The following is a 27,761-nucleotide window of genomic DNA, read 5'->3' as shown; positions in this document are numbered from 1 at the left end:
ATCAGGACTTCTACCATGCACTGCTGATTCAAAATTCTTGAATCTGATTAATTTTTAGAAGTCTATAGTATTTCTTTACTGTTGGTTATTTTGTCTATAGTATTTTGAGCAGGACAATCTTCAGAGCCCATGATCAAGAGAATTCTTTCTGTGACTGTCACATATTTTTTTTTGTTTTGCTTTTTACATATTTATTTATTTATTTGAAAGGCGTAGTTACAGAGAGGCAGAGAGAGAAAGAGACAGAGAGAGAGAGAGAGAGGTCTCTTCCAACCACTGATTCACTCCCTAGATGGCTGCAACAGGCAGAGCTGAGCCAATCTGAAGCAAGGAACCAGGAGCTTCTTCTGTGCCTTCCACACGGGTGCAGGGGCCCAAGGACTTGGGCCATCTTCTACTGCTTTCCCAGGCCATAGCAGAGAGCTAGATCATAAGAGGAGCAGCTGGGACTAGAACCGGTGCCCATATGGGACACCAGTGCCTCAGGCCAGGGCGTTAACCCATGGGCCACTGCGCGGGCCCCAATAATTCCTTTTTAAACACAGGAAGCTGGGGCCGGTGCTGTGGCTGTGGTATAGTGAGATAAAGCCTCCACCTGCAGTGCTGGCATCCCATATGGGAGCCAGCTTGAGTCCCGGCTGCTCCACTTCCCATCCAGCTCTCTGCTATGGCCTGGGAAGGCAGTAGAAGATGGCCCAAGTCCTTGGAGCCAACACACTGTGCTCCTGCATCGGAGGCTGGGGGAGCTCTCTGGAGGGTCTAGGCAGAGCAGCACCGCCCCTGGCTGACCCCACACGCGGGCCTGTAGAGCTGCAGCCCTCGGGGGCCGGAAGGGCTCAGGACAGCTCAGTCTGGGGAGATGTCTCTCTCCCGCTTCCGCTTGCCGGTGCTGATGGAGGCACGGGGCACTTCAAACAACCCAGGGAGCCCTGAGAACTCTGACATAATGAGTTCATGAGGACTTCTCCCACTCAGCAGGCCCCATCTAAACACAGGTGAGGTTCAGTTCCTGATGCATACTTTCAATTTTGATCCTTCAAGGCTCAAGTTCAGAAAAAAAACTCCATTGCTGTGCTTATGTCAGTTTGCAGGTCATACTTCTGCTTGTTATGTGAGTTTCCCAAGGCAACGAAAAGGTCGATCATCTTATCTCCTGCAACATGGCTGCCATCAGACACCTAGAACAAGCCCCTATTCTACACCAAAAACTTCATATGGCAGAAAGCAACACAAAATCACTTTTCCCGGAGCTAACAATGAGCCAATGCAAACACCTAGTGCACTCTTGCAAAAATTGTGCCCCCTCGCCCCGTCAGGCCCACTGCTACAAGCAGGAGTCAACCCGCGAGGACTTGCTCCTTAGAAGCTCTGGCAAGTGGACGTCACCCACATTAACTCCTTTGGTCAACTTATGTTTGTCCATGTGGTGGGAGATACGTATTCAAAGGCTGTATTTGCAGCAGCCCAATCCGGAGAAAAGGCTAGAAATGTGATAAAGGCGGTTAAGTCAGCCCTGCTGGTCCTCGGTGTCCCCTGGACAATAAAGCCTGATAATGGGCCAGCATATACACCACAGGAATTTAATTCCTTCCTGAGGTCCTGGAACATACAGTCTGCCACAGGTATCCCATACAAGCCACAGGGGCAGGCAATCATTGAAAGAACTCATAGGACGATTAAAGATCTCTTACAAGGACAGAAAAACAACCGTATGTCCCCAGACCCACAGCTTGCTTTGACTGAGGTCCTTTTCACTATCAAGTTTCTTCCTTTTGATTCCAAGGGGTCAGCCCAGTTTATAAACACTGGGGATCCTTTCCATCCCAGACCCCGGCCCCTATGGTTAGGTGGAAATACCCCTGACAGGAGAATGGAAGGGGCCACACCCTCTCTAACCAAAGGTTGAGGATATGCTTGTGTCTTTCCAGAGAATGCGGCACAGCCCATTTGGGTACCAGCCAGAAACATCCAGCCTGCAACTGACAGCCAACCAGAACCAGCTGAACAAGACTGAGAGTCAGCCTTGTTAGCAGACGCACCTGCCCTATCATCCTACCCTGGGAAACTGCCCATAGCCACATCCATTAATGCTTTATACCCCCCTAGCAGAGATCAGCCACTCAAACGGCCCACAGCCTGTGTGTGGTCACACAATTCCTGGTTACCATTCTTCCTCATTCCTACCCCATCTGAGCAAGCACACCAGTGGTCTCCCATGTTGAGCACTGTTTAGTCAACGACGGGTAAGATCCCCTGGGGGACAACCTAAGACAGGCACAGCCGCGTACAGAGACCACATGGACACAGGGTCAACAATGGTATGGCCAAAAATCATGCCTCCCATTGCTCAAAAATAAATGAAAGGGGGAAATGTGGTGGAATGAGAAGGCCATGTCAAGATGGCCGCTGGCAAGCGAGCGTCAGTTATTCAGGAATGGCTTTGAATCCCACCTGGCAGTGGAGCCTGCCTGGCAACAGGCTGTGATTGGATGGCTTCCAATACTGCCTGACAACAGGCTGTGATTGGTTAGGGTATAAACCACCCCATGACCGGATTGGCTGTCTTGGCTATATAAGCTGTTGTACTAACTGAAATAAACGAGTCTGCGGGCTGCTTGCCTCAAGCCCACTTTCACCCGACTCCCGGCGTCTGTGTGGTGACTCCATGCCTCTAGCCGCCACCAGGCTCCTCCTCTCAGAAACAACTCCACTGCAATATTGTTGAGAAATCAACGGCAACAGTGCACATGTGGAAGAAGCTGGACTCAGGGGCCGAGGCAGGGGATGGACCCCGGGTGGTCCAGGAGGGGATGCACGTGCCCAGTGGTGTCTTCCCCATGTTGCCTGCCCTGGGGTTGTCATCAGGGACAGGGCCCAGTCCTCCTCCAGCCCCATCTCACTCGGGCTCCTGCTGGGGGATGCTGTCTGCCATGAGACCCTCACTAGAAGCTGATGCCGTGCCACGCTCTCGGGCTGGTCAAGCCACAGGCAAAGTGAACTTCTTTCATTTTCTAAGCAACGCGGCTTCAGGTATTTTGCTATTGCCACACAGAGTGGCCAGGACTCCCCTCCAACTTCAGCGAAATGCCCTCCAATGTCCCTGAAGGGTTTCTGAGAAAGCCTCTTCCCGAAGCATCAGGGGTTCCCCATTCCAGATTTTAGTTGAGGTCTCCCTAAACCAGCTCTGGCTTCCTGTGCCCCCTAAACCCCCAGGTCTGAGTCCTCTGTTAGGGGTGGCTGGGGGTACAGGCAGAGGCCAGCTCAGCAGCACTGCTCATGGCACCTGGGAGTCCGGCAGGACTTCGAGTCCCTCAGGTCAACCTTTAGAGACATCGCGGGGCCTCATCTGTGTCCTGGGAGACAGGAGCCGGGCAGGAGCTGGGAAATGCTGAGTCTGCGAATTCACCGCCAGTCCTTACAGGGCTCTGGAGCCGCCCCTGCATTTCAGGTGAGCCATGGCCCGCGTGCCTGGCTGAGAGCTGTGGCTACACGGCCACAGAGATCACCTCTGACAGTGGTGCTTGTGGGAGAGCAAGGTGACCTGCGTGCTAGGGCCCTTCCTGCCCACAGCACATGAGCTCAGCACACAGACCAGGCCCCTCCAGCGCGCTGCGGCAGCCCTTCCTGGAGAACCTCTCTGAGTCCCAGGGCCAAGGGCTCTACTCCCGTGGTGTTCACACAGGCACAGCCGAGAGCAAGTCCCTCTCACCTCCACCGAGAATCCATGCAATTCTATCAAATGTGCCTCCTGCCTACGCTACCAACACCTGGTCAGTTGGGCAGTAGACGCACTGCTGGCCACTGGTCGCCTCCCAGCCCAGAGTGCACATCCTCTCCCATGTGGGAGAGCCGTGTGGGGTCAAGCCAGGGATGCTGCAGCCACGGCCGCCCAGGTCTAGGGGAGAGCACAGAGGTGACACAGGCCCTCCAACCACGGCTGTTCCTATTGTGCCGATCTGTCCCAGAGGTCACGGGCACTCACGGCTGCTGCTCTCCCACCCTGGCCCAGTCCCCACAGGGCACAGCTGAATCTCAGGCATTGTCTGCAGGGTCCTGAGTGGGTCTCTGCCTGGGGCTGGGGGCTGTGGAACCACCCATCTCCCCAGGAACACGGGGAAGCTTGCTGCCGCTGGGCGCCGGGGTCACAAACTGGAGCAAACTCCTTTCCATGGAACAATTTAATACAGGCTCAGCACCACCTGAGGGTGGCGGTGGGGGAGGGGGCGGGGAGGAGAGTACAGTGGCTCCTGGCACGGCTGTTGTCTTCCAGTGTCAGGGTGTCCTGGCCCCAGGAAGAGCCTGGGCGGTGGGCGCTCAACCAAGTGTATAGGATGCCGTGAAGACACACGGAAGGCTGCTGCCCAGCCTGGGCAGGACAGATGCTGGACTCAGCCTCTCTTCTAGGAGGCACCCATCATCCAGGTGCCCCAAGGAATAAGAGGTAAGGAGGCCTCTGGCCAGGGAGGGCACGTGGGCCTGGTGTCCCAGCCCAGGGCTGGCTCTGGCCGGCTCCAGCCCGTGACTGTCCCCAGAGTGCGTGGGGCTGCCATACCAGTAGGGGGGAGTCTTCAGCCGTGGCCCCCAGGTGGGGACAGCCTGCATGGGCCCTGGTTCCGGGGGCTCCGAGGCCCGTGGAGGAGCCCACATCCACAGGCCCTCCCAGCTGCCAGCGTCGGAGGAGTCGTCCTCCCTGTGCTCTGGCCCGCTCAGGTTAGGGAGACTGGCGCACTGGCACAGGCCTCCCCACCTCGAGCACTTTGGAGACTCCGTGGGGCTGGCAGAACCTGGAGACTCTGCGGTCCCCACAGGGGAGCCCAGGCCGAGGGGCTCTGGGCTGCCTTCCCAGCTCTCCTCCTCCTCCAGGCCTTCCCTCTTGGTGATGCGGAGGCCAAAGCTTTCTGGAGGACGGATCATCACTGCACGGGTAGCGGGACCCCTGGTCTGCTCCCACACTGCCACTGTGTCCTGAATGGTGATTTTGGCCTTCGGAGCAGTGGGGGCAGGAACGTGCATCTGGGGGACGCGTGCCTGCCCCAGGGGCCTGCTGCACTGTTCGATGGCCTTGGCTGGAAGAAGAAGAGACGCGGTTTGCTTCTCCACAGCCCCCGTCTGGCCTGCAGGGTGCCTGCCCCGACCTCATCCTGGGGTCCCCATCACCACGTGTGACGCTGAGGACTCTTCCAGGCTGCTGGCCCCAGAGGGGAGGGTGTGTGCAGCCCGGGCAAGGGGAGCCCTGGGACACCACCGGCTCCTCCTGCACAGCCATCACAGGGTGGATGGCCCTGAACTCCTTGCCTCACTCTCATCTCTGGGGACTAAAGCACCAACTCAGGACCTCGTCCCCTCCCCCACCTGACCTGCTGCGCCCTAACAGTGCATTGGCTGGATTTCCCACATCTGAGTCCCTCCTACATGGCTGGAAAGGAACTGAGCCTAAGATGATGGGGTGAGAGCTGGGGCTGTGGGGCAGACATGGAGTCCGGTTCAGGCCCTTGGGGACAGGGAATGCAGTTTCTAAAGAGGTGGCAGGGGTGCCCTGTGTCCTCTGCCCCTGGGCCACTGTCTCTTTCCTGGTGAGACTGGGCTGTTACCGCTACTGTCCCATGAGCACCCAGGGTTGCAGCATCTGGAGGCGCAGTAGGGCCTCCCCAGTGCCTGGACAGCCTGCACCTGGGCCCCCACTTAGAGCCTCTAGAGCTGGGACAAGCCCATCTCTGCTCTGCATGGGGACCCAGGCGCTCAGGTCCATGATGGCAGCAGCAGGAGGGGACGAGCACGGGGACCCCTCCCCACTAGAGCCCAGAAGCCAGCGATGCTCCGGGTCCCGCTGACTTCTGTTGGCCCGAGGCTAGGGCTGCAGAGCCCACACTCTTGAGTTCTGCCGCAGGGGCCCCCAGCCCTGCCTCTGTGCCCAGCCCTGCTCGCAGGAGTGCACTCGGCCCCCACAACTGGGCTCAGGGCACCTGGGCCTTCCAGGGGTTCTCAGATGGCTGAAGGGGATCCAGTGCCAGCAGCCTTTACATCACTGCACAGGGTCTCCCACAGCCCCACCTCCCTCTAGCCCTGCCCAAATGCAGGTGGGAGCCCCGCCCACCCCTGTCCTAGGAGGGTCCTGTGTGCAGACAGCTGTGGTCATCGGGCCAGGAGGCTGTGTGGGGTCAGGCAGGGCCACTTCTCATCTTGCTGGAGTGGGGGTCCAGCTGTGCTCCAGGCTCCTGGGGGCACTGAGCCAGGGCACCTGCTCCAGACCTGGGCAGGGTAGCTCAAGGCGGGGCCTCCAATCCACTCCAGAGTGGGGGTCAGCCGAGGAGCCAGAGCCACAAATGCCCTGAGGACAGCTCCACGGCCCGGCCCCAGAGTCATGGGGGGAGAGCCGGCACCCACAGGAGGATGCTGGGAAGCTGCCCGAGGCCCCACCAGGCCATGCTGTCAGAGCTTCAGAAAGCAGAACTTCTGAGTCGGGAGGACAAGGAGGACCAGGAAGAGGTGAGGCCCTGGGCGGGGATGTCAGGGCCTGGCACTCCCACTACTGACTCCCCCAAGGGAGCATGGGACGGGGCCGTGTGCTGGACTCACCTTCGGGAGGCAGGAGGCACTGGAGCTTCCCCAGCTCACGCATGGAGGCCCGCAGCTGCCTGATGACCGCATCCTCGCTCAGAGACCAGGCCTGCTTCAGGGTCACCTGCAGGAACTCCCGGAGGTGGTCCCGGGGCATCTTCAGCAGGCGCTCTAGACATGGGGGTGGGCGTCAGGCTGGGAGGGGCCCTAGGGATGGCGCAGCCACCATGGCTGCTCCAAGCCCTGTCCCAGCACCAGACATGGGCTGCAGACACCCTTGGACACCCTTGGGTGTCACGCCAAGCACTGGAGGGACTGCTCAGGGGCCAATTTCCAGTGCGATGACCCTGGCCACTTCTCCTTGTGGTCTGTGGGGGCCTGGGATTGGGGATGCAACAGGGGGATTCTCAGTGCCCTCCTGAAGGGAACCCAGGCCTCCCCAACCCCCTCACCCCTCCCTCAAGCCCTGCTCACGAGGGACAGGCAGGGGACCCCCAGATCCTCCATCCCCAGCACCTGGGCCTCTGTGGGCCCTGAGGACTCACTTTGATGGATCTTGAGGGCCGTGTATGCCATGGCCGGGAGCACGTGCTCACCCTCCAGGATGTATATATCCCATATTCTCAGAGCCAGGGGGAACGGCACCTGGGGACAGAGGCATTGGAGGACCCGCCCATCAGGGCCTCAGCAGGGCCCACAGGGGTGGGTGTGCAGTGTCACTCCCCTAGGACAGAGGGAGACTCCAGGAGGCTGATGACACAAGAAGGCCAGAGCTCCTCCTGGGAGGGGAGGGGAGGCCATGCCTCATGGCCACATCCCTGCCCACTCAGCGAACCAGACCCACAGAGGATGACCATGTCCTGTCCTGGACCCTGGGGGTCTGCACACTTTGGAAGCCACACTGGAGATGCCAGACACCCCAGGGGCCTGGGGAGGGGTCAGCCCTTGGGCTGTGCTGCCACCAGCCTCTGCCTCGGGGGGTCTATGGATCTCCTGCCTCTCACTGTAGGGCTCTGGCCTTTGCCAGGCTCTCAGGATGGGTCCTGGTGGGACCTGTCCCCTCCTTGCTGGCTCTGAGGCTCAGCCTCAGCTTGGACCACCCTTAGCAGGGCTGGACAGGGCCTGCCTGGTCTGCACAGCAGGCTCCCTCCTGTGTCTGCTGGGGCTGGGGGAGCTCAGAGTCACAGGCCACCAGCACCAGAGAACCAGGCACTGGGGCAGGAGCTTCCCTGGGCAAGGGGTCCCCGGGGCACTTACCCCATCCAGGAAGCACTGGATGTACCAGTGGGCGGTGGAGTCCTCCAGGCACACACCCTCCTTCTCCTAAGAAGAGGCAGAGGCAGAGGGGGCTCAGGGCCCAGGGCCCAGGCCTGACTCCCTCTAATCTGAGCCCTGGGGCAGAGCCCCTGGGTGCAGGAAGCCCAGCAGCAGGGGCATCCCCCCTCCCAGCCATGCAGGTTCCTGAAGGGACACAGGTCCCTCCTTCCACTCTGCTCTGGGGACAGCGTCTCCCTTCAATCTACGCCAACTCTGGGGGACCAAGTGCTGGAAAACAAACCAACACCCAAGCTGCCGCGGACCCCAGTAACCAAGGAAAGTTTTTGTGAGGTCATGGCCTCCCCTGGCTCAGGAAGCAGTCCCATGAGCCCAGAGCCCCCAAGAGGAGAAAGGAGATGCTTAACTTACCAGGTGTTTCTCCAGGGAGGGGAGCACGCGATGCACAATGAGCCCCAGGTGTTGCTGGAATCGCTCCAGTTTGGGGGTGTTCGGTTTGTAGAAACCTGAGTAGAATCAGCCACACCCCCACGTGAGAGCCTCCTCCTAGGAAGGCTGGAGAGCCCCAGGCCTGGGGGGGGTGCTTCTGAGCACTGAGGGTTAGGGGAGGCTGGACCAGGGGCAGGTGGGGATGAACGTGGCCAGGGCAGAGGATCTGCTTGGGAGGTGGGTGCAGGTGGGTGACTGTGTACAGCCCAGGCCTGGCTGCCCCCTGGAGCCCGCTGGGGTGGGTGCAGTCAGACTGGGTGCCTCCTGGCCATTCCAAGACTCAGGAGCGAGGAGGGGGTGACCCTACAGGGGATGCTGCCTTCCACAAGTTCCCTGGGTGTGGCTCTGTGCTTGAGAGTTGTGTACAGACGTGTGAGGCAGAAGAGCCAGAATCGACCTGAGTCACTGGACAAGGACAGGACCCCTTGTTCTGAAGGTTCCCACACCCAGGATGGCCATGGCCAAGCTGCAGGGACTTTGGGTGGTGGTAAAAGAAGGGGGCTGCCTCAGTCTGGGAGGCCTCTGCCAGCCCTGGCTTCTAGGGAGCCCCCCCACACACACACTGTGACACTGTCCCGCACATTCAGGAGCCAGTGAGGGCCGTGCACGGACTTGCATGCACTGGGCCCCACACGCCATCCACCTACCGTGCATCGCGTGCTTCCTGCTTTCCATGAGCTGCACCAGGGCCCAGAAAGAGTCCTCCTCGGGCATATACATGAGCAACAGCGCCACCACATGGCTCAGACCCTGGCTGTAGCCCACCTCCTGCAAGATCCCAGAATACCTTTAGGAGACCTCCCCTGGCAAGAATGATATCCTAGGATGGCCCACCTCTCAGGGAGATCAGGGTCACCCACTGAAGGGTCCAGGAAGATTTAGGCACAGGGAGCCCCTGTGCCTGAATCCTGCCACTTGGTGTCAGCTGCCCAAGAATTGGAGCCCAGAGAAGTTCTCCAAGTTCCTGGAGGGAATCCTGCAGGGCCTGAGCTTAGGCAGCACAGGGGGAGAGCTCAAGTATGGACACCTGTTACCCCCAAGATGTCAGCATGGGCCAGGTTGCTGTGGGAATCCAGATCCATGCCCATGGAAGCTTCTGGACCCCTGAGCTCTGCAGGTGAGCCGGTGGCCCTTTCTCACATGAGGAAGAAGTAAGCCAGGAAGTGCTACCAGGACCGGAACAGGAGGAGTGCCTCTGGCATGGGTGCAGGCCTGGGCTTCCTGAGTGCCAGGCCCCCTGGGAACCAGGGCACCAGGCAGGGTTGGCCAGTGGCAGGTCAGGGGGGTGGGGATGTCCAGGCCTTGCTGGGTCACCCATGGAGCCCTGCGCCTGCTCCACTCATGGGAAATTCTGAGTGGGTGGTTGTGGCAGGGGCGCTGTACAGAGTGGGATTCAGGCCCATGGGTCCAACCACAGGGCTGGTGGGTGTAATGGCATCAGTGGGACCCACAGCAAAGTCGTACACCTGATCTGCCCTGCCTTCGTCCCCCGCCCCACTGCGTGGAATGCTAGCCCTGGGAGGGGCTTCCCAACACGGCCAAGCTCCTGGGGTCTGGAGACCAGCCCAGGAGAAGGCTGCCTTTCTCCTCCCAGAACTTGAGGTTGGGTCCAAGAGGCTCAGAGCCTGGCCTCTACGGCTCTTCCTCAGATCTGTGGATGAGCGAGGCCCCCTCAACCCAGGCTGGGATCTCTGTGACCAGGGGTGCCCTGCAGGGACTGCCGGGATAGCACCTGCGCTATGACCCCAGAATACTCACGGGATTGTAGACGGAATAGGCCATCAGTATGTGGAATAAGGCCTGTTGGCTGGAAGAGAGAGGACAGAGGCCGTGTGTCTTGTGCTGCCGAGGCTCTCAGTGCAGCTCTGCCTAACAGAGCCTGACAGCCACATGCAGGGCCCGTGACACTCTGCTCATGCGCAGTGACGTCGTCAGGGCACCTGCGTGTTGTCCACCATGTGGGTGAGCGCCGCCTGCATGGACACGCACACCTCCCAGGGCACAGTCACGTGCACTTTCATTTCCCCAGGTGGGTGTTCAGGGCACAGGTGAGCGTCCCACTGTGGGAGTGCAGTCCCGTGGGTCTAAGCTGTGGAGAGTCAGCCTCCCATGCACGTTCAACCTGGTAGGGAGCAGCACCCGGCGTCCTCAGTGGTTTTAGTCCCCCCCCTCCCACAGCTGTGCGCTGGTGCCCCTTTGTGGTGTAGGGAATAAGCGTGTGTTCATGTGCTGAGGAGCTGAAGTGTGTGTGCTTTCATGAAGGGTCCCCCCGATCCTGTGTTCCCGGGGTACTGGGGGGCTGCCCACTGCTTCCTTGTGACTGAGTTGAAGGGCTCCTTGAATATTCTGGAAACAACACCTTTATTAGTTAGATTGCTACTATTGTCTCCCCTGGTGTTTCTTTTCATTTCATTCTCTCCACAGTGTCTTGGGAAAGTTTGTGTACTATAGAAAAGGCAAGTTTGTTTTCTGTGCTCAATGAACTGTTTTAGGTTTGCACCCAATCTTCCCTAGGGACCCCATGTGCCCCAGGACCCTTGCTCCTCCCACCCGCGGGTCCTCCCCAGCCCAGAGGCCTCACTTCATTCCGTAACGTTCCCGGAACATGAGGTGGTTTCTGAAAGTCCATGCGATGGCGGAGTCGATGTGATGGAAGTGAGTGGCGCCCAGCCTGGCCAGCTCTTTCATCTCCTGCAGGGCAGGGACAAGGGCGGGGCAGCCTCAAGAACTGCCCAAGCCCCATTGCCACACAAGGACCTCAAGTCCACGTCAGCTCTTCTGGCTGACATGGAGTTCCCTGCAAGCGCTCATTCCTTTCTGGGTCCCACCTTGAGGGAGGGTCATGGGCTCCCTAACTTGCCTCAGTGCCCACGTAACCCTGACGGTCAGCAGCAGACAGGGGCTCTGAAAGGTCCCTATGCACTCCCCCTGCCTGCCTCAGCTCTCAGCACGATGTGGTCTGCCCCCAGCCAGGCTTCCGAGCCTTCTCACTGACATCTCAGGCCCTGCCCTCCAGGAGTCAGCCACAGCCTGACCACTGCTCCATGCTGCCCCCTGCTGGAGGGGCCCATCTCCATCTCAACATTGCAAGCCACCCTTGGCTTGGAGCTGAGCCTGGGCAATGACTGTCTCCAGGCCCAGCTCCCAGGGCCAGCCCCAGACTGCAGACTTGGGGGAGGCAGGGTGGGAAACACAGCTGGGCCCTGCTCCCTGATGGCAGCCAGGGGCCATGAGAGCCAGCTGCAGCTGACAGACCTCTGCTCACACCAGTCCTCACTCCCTCCTTTCCCAGAAGCATTGAGAGCTGTCTGACCATTGGAGCGGCCTCTCCAGGCAAGGGCAATGCCAGGGGCTGCAGGTCCATGTGAAGGCAGGGCCAGCTGTGGGCAGGCCTAGGTGAGGGCCGGCCAGCTGCGGGCAGGCCATGTTAGCACAGAGCCTGTGGGGCTCCCTACCTCACACCATTGTGATCTCATCCTGGGAGACCCCCGCCCATCAGGGACCAGCAATCTCTGTCTTCTGGCCATATGCCAAGCTGCCCAGGTGAGCTCAGCAGAGAGCAGGTTAAAGCCTCTGGCACAAAACACACCTGTCCAGTCCCAGCTGGGTCTGAGGAGACGTGGAGGAGGCACTGACTAGGATCTAGGGAGAGGAAGGCAGGATGGGGAGGAGGCTCCCGAGGGCTCAGTGAGGGACGGTCCTCCACGGAGACTCAGGCTCCTGAGCAGGCCCGAGCAGGCCGGGCCCCCTTGGGCTGAGTGCAGAGCCATACCGCGTATTTTCCCGGGTTCTGGGCCTTCCTCTTGTCCACCTCCAGCATCACAGCCCACACCTTCCCACGCACCTGGGCAGGGATGCCTTTGTAGATTCTGCGCTGAAACTACAGGAGAGAGGAGGCTCTGGTGAGTGCTGAACGTGGCCACTCGTGGAGGCAGCGCAGGGTGAGACAGCAGAGGGAGAAGCCAGGGGCTCCCTGTGTATTGGCAGAGGGAGGATCTGCCCAGAGGGGGGCCTTATGACCCACAGTGACTGGAGGGCCAAGGGCTCAGGGGCACCGGCTCTGCCGTGTACGGACTGCCCCCACAGGGCTCCTGGAACCACGCCTGCCCTGCATCCGGGATTGTCTTCAGCAGTGACTTCAGATTTTCTACCAGGACAGTGTCCTGTGTGTATGGGGAGGTGTGCCCATGACCCGTGTCCCTAGCGACTGGACAGTTGCCCCTGGGCATCTGAGAGGCAGGCGGTGCCTGGCACAGGAATGGGCACTGCTCAAACCCCAATTCAGCTCTCAGTGTTCCCGAGGGGCCCTCATCGCCACGGTACCTTGTCACTGCCGCGGTATTTACTATGGTTCTTGATCATCTTTATCCACTTCTGGATCCTTCTTACCTCCTGTTTACGCTGGAAAACGAGACAGGATGGCGTGAGCCCAGCTTGGGGCTCTGAGAGGGGCCCTCAGATGCAGCTCAGGAGCTCTGTGGGCGCTCAAATGGAAGGAGCCAGAAAAGGCACAGACCGTGAGCCCCAGATCTTCTGTCTGGGGGAGCATCGGTGGCCTGGTCTCTGACCCGAGCTGCCCCTTCGTCAAGGAGAGCCCCTGAGCTCCAGCCAGGTCACTCCCAACCATGCCAATGAGTCAGGGCGGCCGACAGCAGACACCCCTGAGCTGCGGCTCACTTCTGGGACAGGTGAGTGTGGTAAGATGTCAGCAGGTGCCGTATAAGTACCGCATCGCGGGACCTTATGGCGCTCCCACTCACCACTGCCGAGCCCCACATGCCCCCTCCGCCCAGCTCTGCTTCCAGATGACTGGCCCATGGCCAAGGACTTGTCCTTACCTTTGCCCCCGGGGTGCTGTCTTGGGGCAGCTTCTGCTCACTGGAAAGCAAGGGAGGCAGAGAGGTGAGGACAGGACCACAACAGGCACCGCGACCTCCCTAGTGGGCCAGGGAAGGACCAGCTTCATCCTCTCAGCCCAGGGGACTGAGATGGGGAGGGAGGGGCTGGTGACCATGAGCACAGGGAGCCTAGGGCCAGCAGGGGCTCTTGCTGCCAGTGGCGGGCTCCAGGCCTGTCAGAGGTCCACCTTCCTGGCTGTGGGGCAGCCCCCCCACAGCGGTTGTGGGGTGGCTGTCCTGAGCAGGGCCAGGCTGCCCAGGGCTGAGGCAGCTATATCCCCACATCAGCTCTGCCCAGGACATCACCCTGGAACTGACGAGTCCGGGTGACCTGCCTGAGAGATGCTCAGTGCTGTGAGTGTGCACCTGGGGCTCGAGGCACCTGGGACCCCCACACCCCTCAGGGTCCCCCACTGCCCACCCTCCCCCCTGTGCCCTGGCCTCCTGAGGTCATGCGCCCCACCTCACCCCTCCTCTGTCAGCCCGGACCCTGGCCATCTCTCCACCACTCTGCTCCTGCTTATTCTCCAGGTTCTGGCACAACATGGAGGCAGAAGCCCTTATCCCCGTGCTCAGGTGGGCTGCTGAGTCATGCCAGAGATGGCCCGAGATGGCTCCATCCCTCCAGGTCACCAGAGCCCACCCTCCAGCCACGGGGCCTCTCTCCCCGACATCTGTGGGAACAGCCTCCACGTCCGACTCCTGCCCCCAAATGCTGACCAGTGCCTGCCTGTGACCACAGCTGGGCTCAAGGTCGGGGCCCGGGGACAGGTGTGCCACCTCATGTTGGGGTTTCTGACCCCAGTCCCACCCTGGGGTGAGCTGGGGTGCGGAGGACTCACTGCAGGAACCCAAGCCTGTCTGGGACGAGGCAGCCGCCCTCATCGTCCTCTTCCTCAGGCTCCAACAGTGCCGCTCCTCGGCATCCCTGCAGCCGAGAGGGGACCCGGATGAGAAGTCACTGGGGGAGCTGTCCGCCTGCCCCCTCCCCCGTGTCCTCAGGGAGGCGGGGTCTGGCTCTCACAGGCACAGTCCTTGAGGCAGGGCCCCACCTCCTCCCCCAGCACCCTGGCCAGTACCTGCTCATATTTATTGATGAGCTCTGCTCGCTCCTGGGCCTTCCGGGACCTCAGGGCATTCATATCCAATCTGTAAGACACACACGCACATGAGAGCCAGCACTGGGGAGCGCACAGGAATGCTGCTTTGAGGGCTGTCCCCCTGGTCAGAGGGGGGGCAGCCACACAGCCAGGCAGGCGGGCACCTGGTGGCCGGGTCCCTGGATTATGACTTGTGCAGAGCTCAGGGACTAGGGACGGTTGGGGAAGGACAGCCCCCACCTTGCCTCCCCTGCCCTTGGAAAGGACACTCCTCCCCCAGCCTGGCATCTATGTGTCCTCCAGGGAGCCCAAGTCTACGGGGCTCCCTGGCCTGCTCCCAGCTCCCGCATCTCTGGGGCTCTCAGAGCCGGCCTCCCTGCCCACCTGATACCAGCTGACCCGACACCTAGTCTTGAACCCGTGTCCAGACACAGACTCACACCAAGGCCCATTCAACACTGGTGACCAGCAGAGCGGGAGGAATGAGACGACTGTGTACACGCTCTGCACACAGGGGCAGCACTCAGAGCTCCACCACATCGCCCATGGAATCCGGTGTGGGAGACCAGGGCCGCCCCCCTGGCGGACCTTCCCCACGCCACAGCTCGTTAGAGCAAGTGCCACTCACCTCCATCGCGAATCCATGTGATTCTCTGAAATGCGCCTGCTGCCTACACTACCAACTGGTCAGTTGGGCAGTAGACGCACTACTGGCCTCTGGTCGCCTCCCAGCCCAGAGTGCGCATCTCAGTGACTGTGACATCACAGAAGCCTGCCAGCCAATCCCTAGTGGCTCTGCTGTGGCAGGGCTCAGGGTCCTCAGGCCTGGCTTCATTAAAGGTCACCACAAGTGGGGCCTGTGTTCTCCCCAGGGCCCAGGTGAAGAGGGCAGGGCTCTGGCAGAACTGCCCCGGAACCAGGGGTGCCAGGGCCCTCTGCCACCTGCCGTAATGGTCCCAAGTCCCAGGCAACCGGCACCTCCTGCCCCTCCTTTCTGCCTCTGCAATTGTATTACAGCCCAACTGTGAAGGCCTCTTTCTTTGCACACAAGGTCGCATAGGGAGCCCCACATAGACCTGTCCCCACACTCCGGGGCTGCCCCTGCCATGACCTGAACTGAGACTCCCGGGGGAGCAGCCTCCTGTCCTACCACAGGCCCCACCCCAGCACTGCCACCCTCTGCTGCCCCTCCTGCTCTGTTCCAGCCCTTCTTCCCTGGAGTTGTAGGAGATGGACACAGGGGTCCTCTGGGATGGAGGCAGGGGAGCGTCCTGCTGAGCACCTCAGCCAGCGTGGCCCAGCCTGTCCAGAGCGGGAACCAGGGCCCTGTCCTGGACACGGGCCAGGGCTTCAGGCACAGAGCACTAAGAACTCCTGGGCACCAGCACCTGAGCCGCATGCTGGTAACACCGAGCTGCTGCTGACCATCAGGACAGGGACAGCATGCGCCAGGCTGTTGGCAGGTGTAGCCACACGCCCGTGGCTCCCCGGGGTGCTGATCGCAAGGTTGCTCCCCCTGGGAAAGTGGCTCAGCCCTCCCCCAGCACCTCCTTGGTCCTGGGCCCCACACTGCCCCTAGGCTGCCCCCTGGGCCACAGTCGGTTCTTTTCCCTTCAAGGGTCCACTGCTCTGCCTCCCTGCCCACTTCCCCTGCCCTGGCATGGAGACCACAGGGCCCAGGGCCCTGGTCACCCACACACCTGCTGGCCTCCTCTGCGGAGTGTGAATGAGTGCACCGCTGTGTCGTGTCCAGAGATGCTGTCCAGCAACACTTGGGTTTTAACTGATTCTTTTATTCCCCTCCCCACTCAGCGTCTCTGCTTTTAAATTGCATTGTAAACTCTTTTGGAGATTCACAAAGTGCTGTAAAATAACACAGCGAGTGCTGAATGGGGACCACTCAGCTTCAGCAGTCAAATGTTTCTAATTGGGTGGAGGATGCCCATACATTTTCGTTTCTCTGCCTGAGTTCAAACTCCAGATGCCTAGGCTTAGTGTTCTCCACATTGCATTTTCCTTCACTGGGGGGGAGGTTTGTTCCCCAGAGTCCAAGTCCAAGGAGCATGGGTGCATGGGCCCCAACCCAGCTCCTGCATGGACTGACGCTGGCCTCCTGGGGTGGCTTAGGGTGCACAGGGGTGAGTTCCCATTGTTGTTGCTACAAATGTTTCCTATCAAGGTGTTGTTACAAATGTTTAATTCGTGGATCTTGGGGGGTGGTTGCTTCCATCCACTGTTCCCCTCAGCATAGGCCTGCAGTGGCCAGTGGCTAAGGCCTTAATATAAATAAATTTTTAAACAATAAAAATTAAAGTTCAAAATAAAAGCAAGTTCCTCTACTTCTCTCCCTCTTTCTCTCTACATCTTTGACTCTACCCGCCTCTCCCTGCACCCCCATGGGATGTTGGCCACCATGTTGGATGCAGCACGAAGGCCCTCCAGAGCCGTGAGCCAATCAGCTCGTGTGGCTTGGACATCGCCCCAGTCTGTGGGATTCTGTCACAGCAGCAGAGAGCGGACCGAGACACCTGGTGTCGCCTGTGTCCTCACTGTGCATAGATTTGCATCTGTCGGATGGGGTGTAGTGGGACACAGCCCCAGGGTCCCACAGGTGGGGTAACGAGGGCGTCTCTGCTCCCCAAGCCCTCCTGTCCCCTGGGCTCCCTTTCACTCCTGCAGAGGCAGGGGTCCCCCATTGCTCCTCTGTGGAGGGAGCTCAGTGAGCACAAAGAGCAGGTCTCCCCTGGGGTAAGTGCTTTAGACAGAGTTTGTGGCACCAAGAGGGGTGTGGGACCTTTAAGAGGCAGGCAGAGTAGGAGGTTGCTAGGTGAGATGGGGTGGGGCCCTGGGAAGGCATGAGTGCTGGGCTCCCAGAATCAGGGCTGGGCCAGGCCAAAGGCAGGAAATGCATCTGGGTCTCCCTCCCTCGTGGGTGATGGAACCCCAGTGCTTGGACCACCACCTGCAGGTGCCACCTGAACCCCTGAGTGTGCATTCGCGGGGAGCTGGAATGGCAGCCAAGGAGCTGGGAGTAGAACCAGGCCCTCTGACTGGGGATGTGGGCACCCCAATCCGGGACTTCACCACTGCCTAGATCGCCCACCCTGACCCATTCTCTCTGTGAAGGCAGCCCAGGTACAAGTGTGGGAGAAACAGGAAAAGGATCAACCCACCCTGCCACCCACCCCCCCAGCAAGACCCCGGGGACAGGAGCGGCCGCTCCACCCTGCTGGGCCTCCCAGCAGCTCACCAGGATGTCACAGATGCTCCTCCTGAGACAGCCCTGTGCCGAGTGCCCTCAGTGAGTTGTGACAGAGCAGGGGGCAGGTGGCAGATCCAGGCCCAGAGGGCACAGACAGGCATGCGGGGGGCCTGAGATAGGCGGCAGCATCATGACCACAGGGCTGAGCCACCACAGACACCCAGACCCTGGGCCCACTGTGCAGGAGACCCCACGTGGGGTGTGTTTGTGGGGTCACAGCTCCATCCACAGTTGGGGGTTGGCACTGGGACCAGCTGAGGCACGAGAGAGGATTTCTGGATCATGGTCAGGGGCGTTCATGCCCTCTGGGCTTTAGGTCTTTTTGTCCGGTCAGGGACCCTTCCCACCCCTTATGTCCCTTGGGCCTGGAGGTGGGAGGTCTCATATGCATCTACAGGTGGGCACCACTGCCACCATGCACGGCCACACACTGAGCAGCCCAGCTGGTCTCCCTGCAGAGGGCGGGGCAGCAGAGTGGCAGCTGCTGTGCAGTGTTGTGCACGCGCCCCAGCTCTGAGCCGCAGTGTGCTCACGGTGACGCTGGGACTCACTGCCGCTCTGAAGGTGGCTTGCCGGCTACGCCTGGTTGTGATGCGTGTGTCCTGCGGATCGTGGCCACGGTGACAGAGATCGAACCCCCACCCACCCCGCCCCACACTGCACCCCTGCAGGAACAACACGGACAGCCCTGGATCCAGCCGCCACTGGCAGTCATGGCAGCCGGCCCCGCTGCACCGCCCGCCTCCCACACCCACGCCCGGTGTCCGGTCCAGCACTGAGCAGACTCTGTGCAACGCGAGCTTTTATTGTTGCCTCCTTCAATGAGAGGCCGGCAGCGCCTGGGCTGCACCTGCTGACCACGTAGGCGCGGGGCGGCCCTGGGTCTTCTTGCCGGGAGGGCTCCCTTAACAAAGAGGATCTGAGAAGATTTTATTCTGCAAAGAGAAGTCGGGACACCTGGTGAGGCCGGGGCCTAGAGACACCTGCAGGGCACAGGCACAGGGCGCTTCCTGGGGAGGAGCTGCAGCCTGGCACTGGATCTGGGCAGCTAAAGGCAGATCCTCTCCTGCACCTGGGTGCCTGAGAAGCTCTCCTAAAAATCCCTCCTTTGATGAGGAATGAGGAGGAGGTTCTCTGTGGGGGGTGCAGGTGAGGCTGGGACAGGCAGGGGCTACACGGAAGGCCTGGCAAGGTGGCAGGGGCACTAGGGGCCTTCAGGAATGCACTGACCCCAGTCCCCTGGCCCTGTCTATCTCTCGCAAGCTTTCAACCTAGTGCCCATCCCCGCCCACGCTGCACCTGTAGTCAGGGTTCCCTCTGCTCTTCCCCAGGTGTCGCCAGGCCCGGGAGGACAGGAAGGGCTGTTGGAGGCCTGGTTCCAGGCTCGGGAGCCCCAGATGGCCCTTAGGGGTCCAGGGAGAAGGAAACATGAGGTCTGGGGGTGGAGGAGGGCACCCGAGGGGTCAGGGTGAGGAAGTGAGATTCGAAGGCAGGCAGCACCCAAGGCAACATCTTGAAGAAGATTCGGGCTCGGGCGCTGGACAGGTTGTGGTCAGGGAGGCCAGAGCTGAGGTCTGACACAAGCGGGGCTGCCGTGGGGACAGCGGCCCTGGAGGGTCTCGGGCCTGCCTGGGGGAGCTGAACAGCCATGGAGCCCAGGGCTCCGGGTCCAAGCAGTCGCCCTCCCTGTCCTTTCTCGCACCACGGGGGGGGGCGGCCCCCAACTCTGCGTCCTCATCCGGAGGTTTTTCCCACAGATTCCCAGGCCCGGCTGTGGTGGGCACAAACAGTGCCCCTCCCCAGGGCCCCGGAAGGAGCCGGTGTCGGGCCAGGCCCGGCTGGACTCACCACGGCACTGATCGCATGCCCCTTATCCTCTGCTGTCAGTTTCCCATCACGCACTGTATCAGAGCCAGGGCGTTTTGCAGCACTAGCGGGTCACTTTGGTAATTTTGCACATAGGAAATATACTCATCGGAGGGTCCTGACAGAAATTCATAAACAGCTGTCTGCACAGCTGGGCAGATGTCACAACCTGAAGAGAAACAGAAGGCATGGGTCACAGCAGGTGTGCCCCTTCATCCGCCCTGGGAGCCAGCACTGCCCTGGAAAGCTGGCCCCTGCCCCCAGAGCACCCCCAGCCCAGGCGCCCGTGGCTGGCACCCACTGGCAAGAGAGATCAGGAGCCAGGCAGAGCCGAGCAGCACCAGGCAAGCAGCAGGCTTCATGGTGCAGGGACAGCCGCTCTGACCGCGGGGCCCTTTTATACCTGCTCCGGGCCGTCAGTAGGGCAGGAGGGGCCTGTCCTCCCCCAGGGTGGGTGTGTTCCCTCCCTGCCCCTCCCAGGCCACAGCTTGCATGACCTGCAGTTGCAGAGGGTGCACGTGGGTGTGTGTTGATGTTGGCCGAGTCCAGCCCTGGGTTAACACAGGGGTTGGCTCCTTCTCCCTCTCTTTCCGGGGACCTGACACGCACCCATGCCGGGGTGCAGGGAAGGCGCAGAACCAGTGGAAACCCTGCCTGGGCAAGGGGAGAAAGCACCACACAGGGCCTCTGGAGCCCTGGGCCAGCTCAGCCTCTCGCACCTTGGCTGGGACCCTGACGACCAGCTGCTGTGACTATGGGAACCGCAGGAGACCCAGTGCCAGTGTGGCGGGCAGGCCAGAGCGCAGGTCCTCTGCTTCTCTCCTGCACTCACGGCCCTGAAGGCTAGGGGACACGGGGTAGACCAGTTGTCTCTAAAGACCTACTTGGTATTTGACTGCATTTTGTTCTTTGGGGCTAGAGGGCCCTGGCTGGACTGGGACAGATGCCCAGGTCCTTGTCTTCCCGTGGGGAGAACAAACTGGGACACAGAGAGAAGTACAGCCTTGTCGAAAGGCAGGGGTGGTGCCCGGCTTCTGCATCTCTTCCAGCGCCTGTGCTCCCCACCAGATGCCCCAGGGGAGCCCAGCTCCCTTCTGTCCCTGGCTTCCCCGCACACACCCTCTCCCACCCTGCTGCCGCTGCCAGCTCCTGCCCCAGTCTCCCTCCCTCCATGGCCTCCTTCCATTTTGTTTTTTTTTTTAATTTATTTGAAAGCCACAGTTACAGAGAAGCATTGACAGAGTCAGAGAGAGAGCAAGAGGTCTTCCACCCGCTGGTTCACTCCCCAGATGGCCACAACAGCCGGAGCTGCGTCCATCCGAAGCCAGGAGCTTCTTCAGGGTCTCGCATGTGGGTGCAGGGGCCCAAGGACCTGGGCCATCTTCTACTGCTCTCCCAGGCCATAGCAGAGAGCTAGATCGGAAGAGGAATGGCTGGGTCTAGAACCGGCACCCATATGGTGAGGGAAGTCTTGGCAGCTGCAAGTTCACCTCCCCCACACAGGGGCTGGCCGGAAGCTGGCCAGGAAGCAGCAGTGGGACAGGACTCTAGGTGTTCTGATCTGGGATGCCCACATCCTAAGCAGCAGTGGAACCCGCTGTGCCCCAGCACCTGCCCCGCACATGAGTTCTTGCTGTGGCAGGACTGGGCTGGTAGAGGGAAGCTTGTGCTAAGGCGAGTTCCGCTTCCTTGGCTTGCTCTGCTCTCGTCCACCTGCACACGCTTGCCTTCTGCTGTCCACTGTGGCCAGGAGCAGCAAGAGGGCCTGGTGGGGAGCGCTGATGTGCTTGGGGCTCCCCAGGGTGCAGCCCAGGAGCCCAAGTCAGACTCTTCCCCCTGTGAATTCCCTGGTCGCAGACATTCTGTAGGAGCGACAGCAAGGCTCAGCCCAGCGCACACTCGCCCCTGCACGCTCGGGCTCGCCCTCCCCTGTCTTCAGTTCTCCGTGGTTTCCCTCCCTTGTGGAGGGATGGGAGCTCCAGGAACATGAGGGCTGTCAGAGGAGCTGAGGGCGTGGCCTGCTTCTCTGAAGTCTCTAAACAAGGACACGTTCACATGGGTAGGAGAGGACTTCAATAAGTTTATGGAAATTAGCATTTAAAGTGTAGGGGCCACGGTGGTGCTACAGCAGGGTAAGCAGCCACTTGCAATGATGGCATCCCATAGTGGAGAGCTGGTTTGAGTCCCGGCTGCTCAGCTTCGGATCCAGCTCTCTGCCAGCAGGCCTGGGAAAGCAGTGGAAGACGGCCCCAATATGTGGGCCGCTGCTCCCGCATGGGAGTCACAGTTGGAATTCTGGTTCCTGACCTTGGCTTGGCATAGAACTGGACCTCAAGGACTTTTGGGGAATCAACCGGTAGATGAAGGATTTGTCTCTCTTTCACTGTCACTCTACCTTTTGAATAAATAAATAATTCCCTTTTTTTAAAGATTTATTTATTTATTTGAAAGTCAGAGTTACACAGAGAGAGGAGAGGCAGAGACAGAGAGAGAGGTCTTCCATCCGCTGGTTCACTACCCAGATGGCCACAACGGCTGGAGCTGTGCCGATCCAAAGACAGGAGCCAGGAGCTTCTTCTGTGCCTTGCACATGGGTGCAGGGGACCAAGGACATGGGATATCTTCTACTGCTTTCCCAGGCCATAGCAGAGAGCTGGAACAAAAGAGGAGCAGCTGGCCAGCGCCGCGGCTCAATAGGCTAATCCTCCACCTAGCGGCGCCGGCACACTGGGTTCTAGTCCCGGTCGGGGCGCCAGATTCTTTTCCGGTTGCCCCTCTTCCAGGCCAGCTCTGTGCTGTGGCCCGGGAAGGCAGTGGAGAATGGCCCAAGTGCTTGGGCCCTGCACCCCATGGGAGACCAGGAGAAGCACCTGGCTCCTGCCTTCGGATCAGCGCGGTGCTCCGGCCACAGCACGCCAGCCGTGCTGGCCATTGGAGGGTGAACCAATGGCAAGAGGAAGACCTTTCTCTCTGTCTCTCTCTCTCACTATCCACTCTGCCTGTCAAAAAAAAAAAAAAAAAAAAGAGGAGCAGCTGGGACTAGAACCGGTGCCCATATGGGATGCTGGTGCCTCAGGGAAGGGCATTAACCCACTGGGCCACTGTGCCAGCCCCAATAATTCCTTTTTAAAAATAGTAAGCTGGGGCCGGTGCAGCCAGCTTGAGACCTGGCTGCTCCACTTCCAATCCAGCTCTCTGCTATGGCCTGGGAAGGCAGTAGAAGATGGCCCAAGTCCTTGGGCCCTTGCACCCACATCGGAGACCAGGAAGAAGCTCCTGGCTCCTGCCTTTGGACCGGCACAGCTCTGGCTATTGGGGCCAGTTGAGGAGTGAACCAGCAGATCGAAGACCTCTCTCTCTCTCTCCCTCTGCCTCTCCTCTCTGTAATTCTGACTTTTAAATAAATAAATAAATCTTAAAAAAAAAAAACACAGTAAGCTTATTTCACTTCAAAAATTTCAAAAGTCACATATGACTTTTCCATAAAATGAATCTTCCATTACGTTTTTGAAGGTCTTTTGTGAATGTGTAGATATTGCCTCACATTAATTAAAAAAAAAAAAGGCTTGTTTTATTTATTTGAAAGACAGAGTTAGGGAGAGAGAAAAAAAGAGAGAGAGATAGGTCTTCTATCTGCTGATTCATTCCCCAAATGACCAAAATGGCCGGAGCTGTGCTGATTAGAAGCCAGAAACCAAGAGCTTCTTCTGGGTCTCCCACGCAGGTGCAGGGGCCCAAGGACTTGGGCCATCTTCTACTGATTTCCTAGGCCATAGCAGGGAGCTGGATTGGAAGTGGAAGAGCCAGACTTGGCCAGCAATTATATGGGATGCCAGCACTGCAGGCCAGGGCTTTACAGCCACTGAGCCACAAGCCAGCCACTCACATTAATTTTTAAAAGTGCAGGTTTTAGATGTCACAATATGTCAAAATCAGGGTCCGTGTTGTGGCTTAACCGGTAAAGCTGCTGCCTGCTGTGCTGGTATCCCATGTGGGCGCCAGTACCAGTCCCGGCTGCTCCACTTCCCATCCAGCTCTCTGCTAATGGCCTGGGAAAGCAGTGGAAGATGACCCAAGTGCTTGGGCCCCTGCACCCAAATGGAAGACCCAGAGGAGGCCCAGCTGCCATTGCAGCCATTTGGGGAGTGAACCTACGGACTGAAATTCTTCTCTCTCTCTCTCTCTCTCTCTCTCTCTGCCTCTCTGTGACTCTGCCTTCCAAATGAATTCAAGATTAAGCACTTTTGTTTTGTTTTGGCTGGAGGCACTCTATCACCAACAATGACAGAATACGGTTTGCTGGGCATCAGAGCAGAAAAGACACACAATTATTTCGAGCCCAGGGAGAACCCTGTGCCAAACAGGATTCACATCCGGCAACTGCTTTTGGCAAAGAAGCACCCAGAGCTGAGCACCAGCTGCCCTTTGTCCACCTGTCCTCGGGGCTAGGAGCTTTCTCAGCCTGTCCTGAGTTTTCTGACCTTGCCACTCTAGGGGAGGCCTGGCCAGGGATGACCCAATGTCCCCTACACTGAGCTTGTCAGGGGCTCTTCTTGTAGCTTGGACTGGGGTTGGAGAGTTTGGGAAGAAAACCAAAGAAATCAGGTCGCTTCTTGTCACCTGGCATCCAGGTGCATGACAGCTGTGGCTGACCACGGGTTATCACCAGAGCACTGTTCACGTCTGCCAGGGAGGGGCAGTAGCTCCCCCTGCTGGAGTGGAGTCAGCCATTGACTACTTGGGGTCTCTCTCAGGAGTATTTGTCTCTTCTCCATCCATCTGCTTATGCAGTTATCTGTTTGTATCAGTATGCACTCACATGTGGGGTTTTATTCATGGCTATAACCCGATATTGTTACTCCTCTTGCTGCTCACCGGGTTCCAGATAAGAGCACAGGCAGCTGTCTCGGGCTCGCTTCTGCTAGCGTTTCCATGGACACCCTCATCTTTTTGCCTCCAACACACTGTGCTCCTACATCGGAGGCTGGGGGAGCTCTCTGGAGGGTCTAGGCAGAGCAGCACCATCCCTGGCTGACCCGGTGCATGGGCCTGTAGGGCTGCAGCCTCGGGGGCCGGAAGGGCTCGGGACAACTCAGTCTGGGGAGATGCCTCTCTCCCGCCACCGTCTGTGGGTGCTGATGGAGGCACGGGGCACTTCAAACCGCCCAGGGGGCCCTGTTCACTAAGAAGAGGGAGCCAGGAGAAGGGGCCAGGCTGGAGTAATGGGAAAGGCCCAGGACGTCATGAGCTCCCACAGGGTGAGAAGGAGGCTGGAGGAAGGATCCAGCTAGTGAGAGCCTGACCCAGGTTCTCTGCTCCCACCCTCAGCCCCGGGCTGAAACGCAGGCATGCGTCAGTGTTCTGGACAGCATGTTGGCTCCCTTTGGCAATGTAGACATGACCTTGAGGCCTCCTGTGATTTTTCTCTCTGCATTTAGGGGGATTAGTGCATTGGGAGGCAGGAGAGGCGGGAGGAGGATGTGGCTGGAAAGCCGAGGTGACCCTGGGGCTGGGACAACAGAGCACTTGGCTCAGGATGGAGCCACTCAGAAAGGTCACTTCTCCCCTAGAGCCAACAGCGTCAAATGTCCCCTGCAGCTCGCTCCTCGACGCTTAACCTGTGTGCCACAGTAATTGTGCCATATTTTGTTATTATTTTTAAACATTTCACTTACTTGCAATTTCATTTGAAAAACTGGTTACAAAGACAGGGAGATAGAGCTTTTCCATCACTTTTTTAAAAATATTTATTTATTTATTTGAAAGGCAGAGTTAAAGAGAGGCAGAAGCAGAGAGAGAGAGAGAGAGAGAGGTTTTCCATCTGCTGATTCACTCCCCAAATGACCAAAATTGCCAGAGCTGTCCTGATTAAAAGCTAGAAGCCAAGAGCTTCTTCTGGGTCTCCCATGTTGGAGCAGGGGCCCAAGGACTTGGGCCAACTTCCACTGCTTTCCCAGGCCACAGCAGAGATAGGATTGGAAGTGGAGCAGCCGGGACTTGAACCAGTGCCCATAGAGGATGCTGGCACTGCAGGCGGCGGCTTTACCTGGTCCACATCAGCACAGGCCCCAGAACCTGCCACTCTGATACAGGCTGCAGGCATCTTACTGGGGCTACCTAACGACTGCATCAAATGAGTGCCCCCATAGGATTGGACACGAGCTGCGGCCTGACCTGAGTTGCTCTGTTTTGTCTCTGGATGATTTCCAGTCATTCTTTCTGTCCTCTCTGTTTCTAACCAGTTGCACAACTACCATCCACTCAAAAGCCAGCCTTGTAAGAATGCTAGCTATGAGGACTGCTTACACCGAGTGCTGGGGAAATGTGTTCAGTGCCCTCCTTGGTAAGGTTAAACTTGCTTGTTCTGGCTTCTGTGACCAGTGCTTGGCTTTGAAGAAACTCTTGGCTCCCGGCTTCGGATAGGCATAGCTGTGGTTGTTGTGCCCATTTGGGAAATGAACCAACGGACAGAAGATCTCTCTCTCTCTCTCTCTCTCTCTCTCTCTCTCTATTCCTCTGTCTCTCTGTAGCTATGCTTTTAAAATAAATAAAATAAATCTTTTATTAAATTTATTTGAAATAATTACACACAGAGACAGAGAGAGAGAGAGAGAGAGAGAGAGAGAGAGAGAGGTCTTCCATCCGCTGGTTCACTCCCCAGTTGGCCACAATGGCCAGAGCTGTGCCAATCCGAAGCCAGGAGCCAGGAGCTTCTTCCATGTCTCCCACGCAGGTGCAAGGGCCCAAGGGCTTGAACCATTTCTACTGCTTTCCCAGGCCACAGCAGAGAGCTGGATCGGAAGTGGAGCAGCCAGGACTCAAGCTGGCTCCCATATGGGATACCAGTGCTTCAGGCCAGGGCTTCAACCTGCTGACAGTGCCGACCCTCAAAATTACTTTTAATAAAAGTTGTGACACTCAAGCCGGCGCCGTGGCTCAATAGGCTAATCCTCCACCTTGCGGCGCCGGCACACCGGGTTCTAGTCCCGGTCGGGGCGCCGGATTCTGTCCCGGTTGCCCCTCTTCCAGGCCAGCTCTCTGCTATGGCCAGGGAGTGCAGTGGAGGATGGCCCAGGTGCTTGGGCCCTGCACCCCATGGGAGACCAGGAAAAGCACCTGGATCCTGGCTCCTGCCATCGGATCAGCGCGGTGCGCCAGCTGCAGCGGCGGCCATTGGAGGGTGAACCAACGGCAAAGGAAGACCTTTCTCTCTGTCTCTCTCTCACTGTCCACTCTGCCTGTCAAAAAAAAAAAAAAAAAGTTGTGACACTCAAATAGGTGCACAATAGGGACTGGGGAAAAAAATTCACCATTTTTCTCTTCCCAGCAAAAAGCAGCATGCACAGCCGCTCTCCCTAGTGGATTCGTACAACTTTACCTTTAAAAAAGCAAGGGATGGGGGACCAGCTTTGTGGCAAGCCTGTAAAGCCACCAGCTGTGACATCAGCATTCCTGGCGGGCTGAGATTTGAGTCCCAGCTGCTCCATTTAAAGTCCAGCTCCTCACAAGAGCTCTCCACTCCCAAGGCTGCACTTACAGACTGGGTTCTCGTGTCCGTTTGCATACAGTTTAATGAGAGCTTGGGCTCCGACAGGGCTTCACGCCAGGGTCTTGGAAGATCTTCTGGGGTCAGAAAGATCAGCTTTGCACACTGTGTTGCCCAAAGAGGGTGGCACCAGCAGGTACCAGGGTAGATCAAAAGGTTCCAGGAGGCTGGCGCCATGGCTCACTTGGCTAATCCTCTGCCTGCGGCACCAGCACCCTGAGTTCTAGTCCCAGTTGGGGTGCCAGATTCTGTCCCGGTTGCTCCTCTTCCAGTCTAGCTCTCTGCTCTGGCCCGGGAAGGCAGTGGAGGATGGCCCAAGTGCTTGTGCCCTGCACCCGCATGGGAGACCAGGAGGAAGCACCTGGTTTTTGGCTTTGGATGGGCGCAGTGCCGGCCGTAGCGGCCATTTGGGGGGTGAACCAACGGAAGGAAGATCTTTCTCTCTGTCTCTCTCTCTCACTGTCTAACTCTACCTGTCCAAAAAAAAAAAAAAAGGTTCAAGATGTTCCAGGAAAAATAGAATCAAAAAGCCTAGATTTAGGCTTGCGGCTGCCCCTGCACGCCCCGCTCTGTATGAGTGATCGGCATAGTGGGGTCAAGGTGAGGGACGGCCCCAGCCGCACAGTTGCACATCCTTCACTGCACTTCCCGGGCCACAGCAGAGAGCTGGACTGGAAGAGGGGCAACCGGAACAGAATTCAGCGCCCCGACTGGGACTAGAACCCCGGGGTGCTGGTGCTGCAGGCGGAGGATTAGCCTATTGAGCC

The 27,761-nt window shown here is 58.8% G+C and overlaps 1 protein-coding gene and 1 pseudogene across 1 annotated transcript in view; one reads left to right on the top strand and one right to left on the bottom strand.

The window, feature by feature from the left end:
* Positions 1–27,761, top strand: part of LOC138846506 (protein Aster-A-like) — a 406,361-nt gene that overhangs the window by 207,368 nt on the left and 171,232 nt on the right.
* Positions 18,377–19,810, bottom strand: LOC149120841 (major allergen I polypeptide chain 1-like; annotated as a pseudogene).

Source organism: Oryctolagus cuniculus, chromosome 18, assembly GCF_051225735.1.
Source record: "Oryctolagus cuniculus isolate XC-2025 breed Fujian yellow rabbit chromosome 18, ASM5122573v1, whole genome shotgun sequence".
In the NCBI taxonomy this organism is placed as follows: Eukaryota; Metazoa; Chordata; class Mammalia; order Lagomorpha; family Leporidae; genus Oryctolagus; species Oryctolagus cuniculus.
Note: the sequence above shows the minus strand (reverse complement) of the source record. Positions and strands in the feature narration are given on the sequence as shown.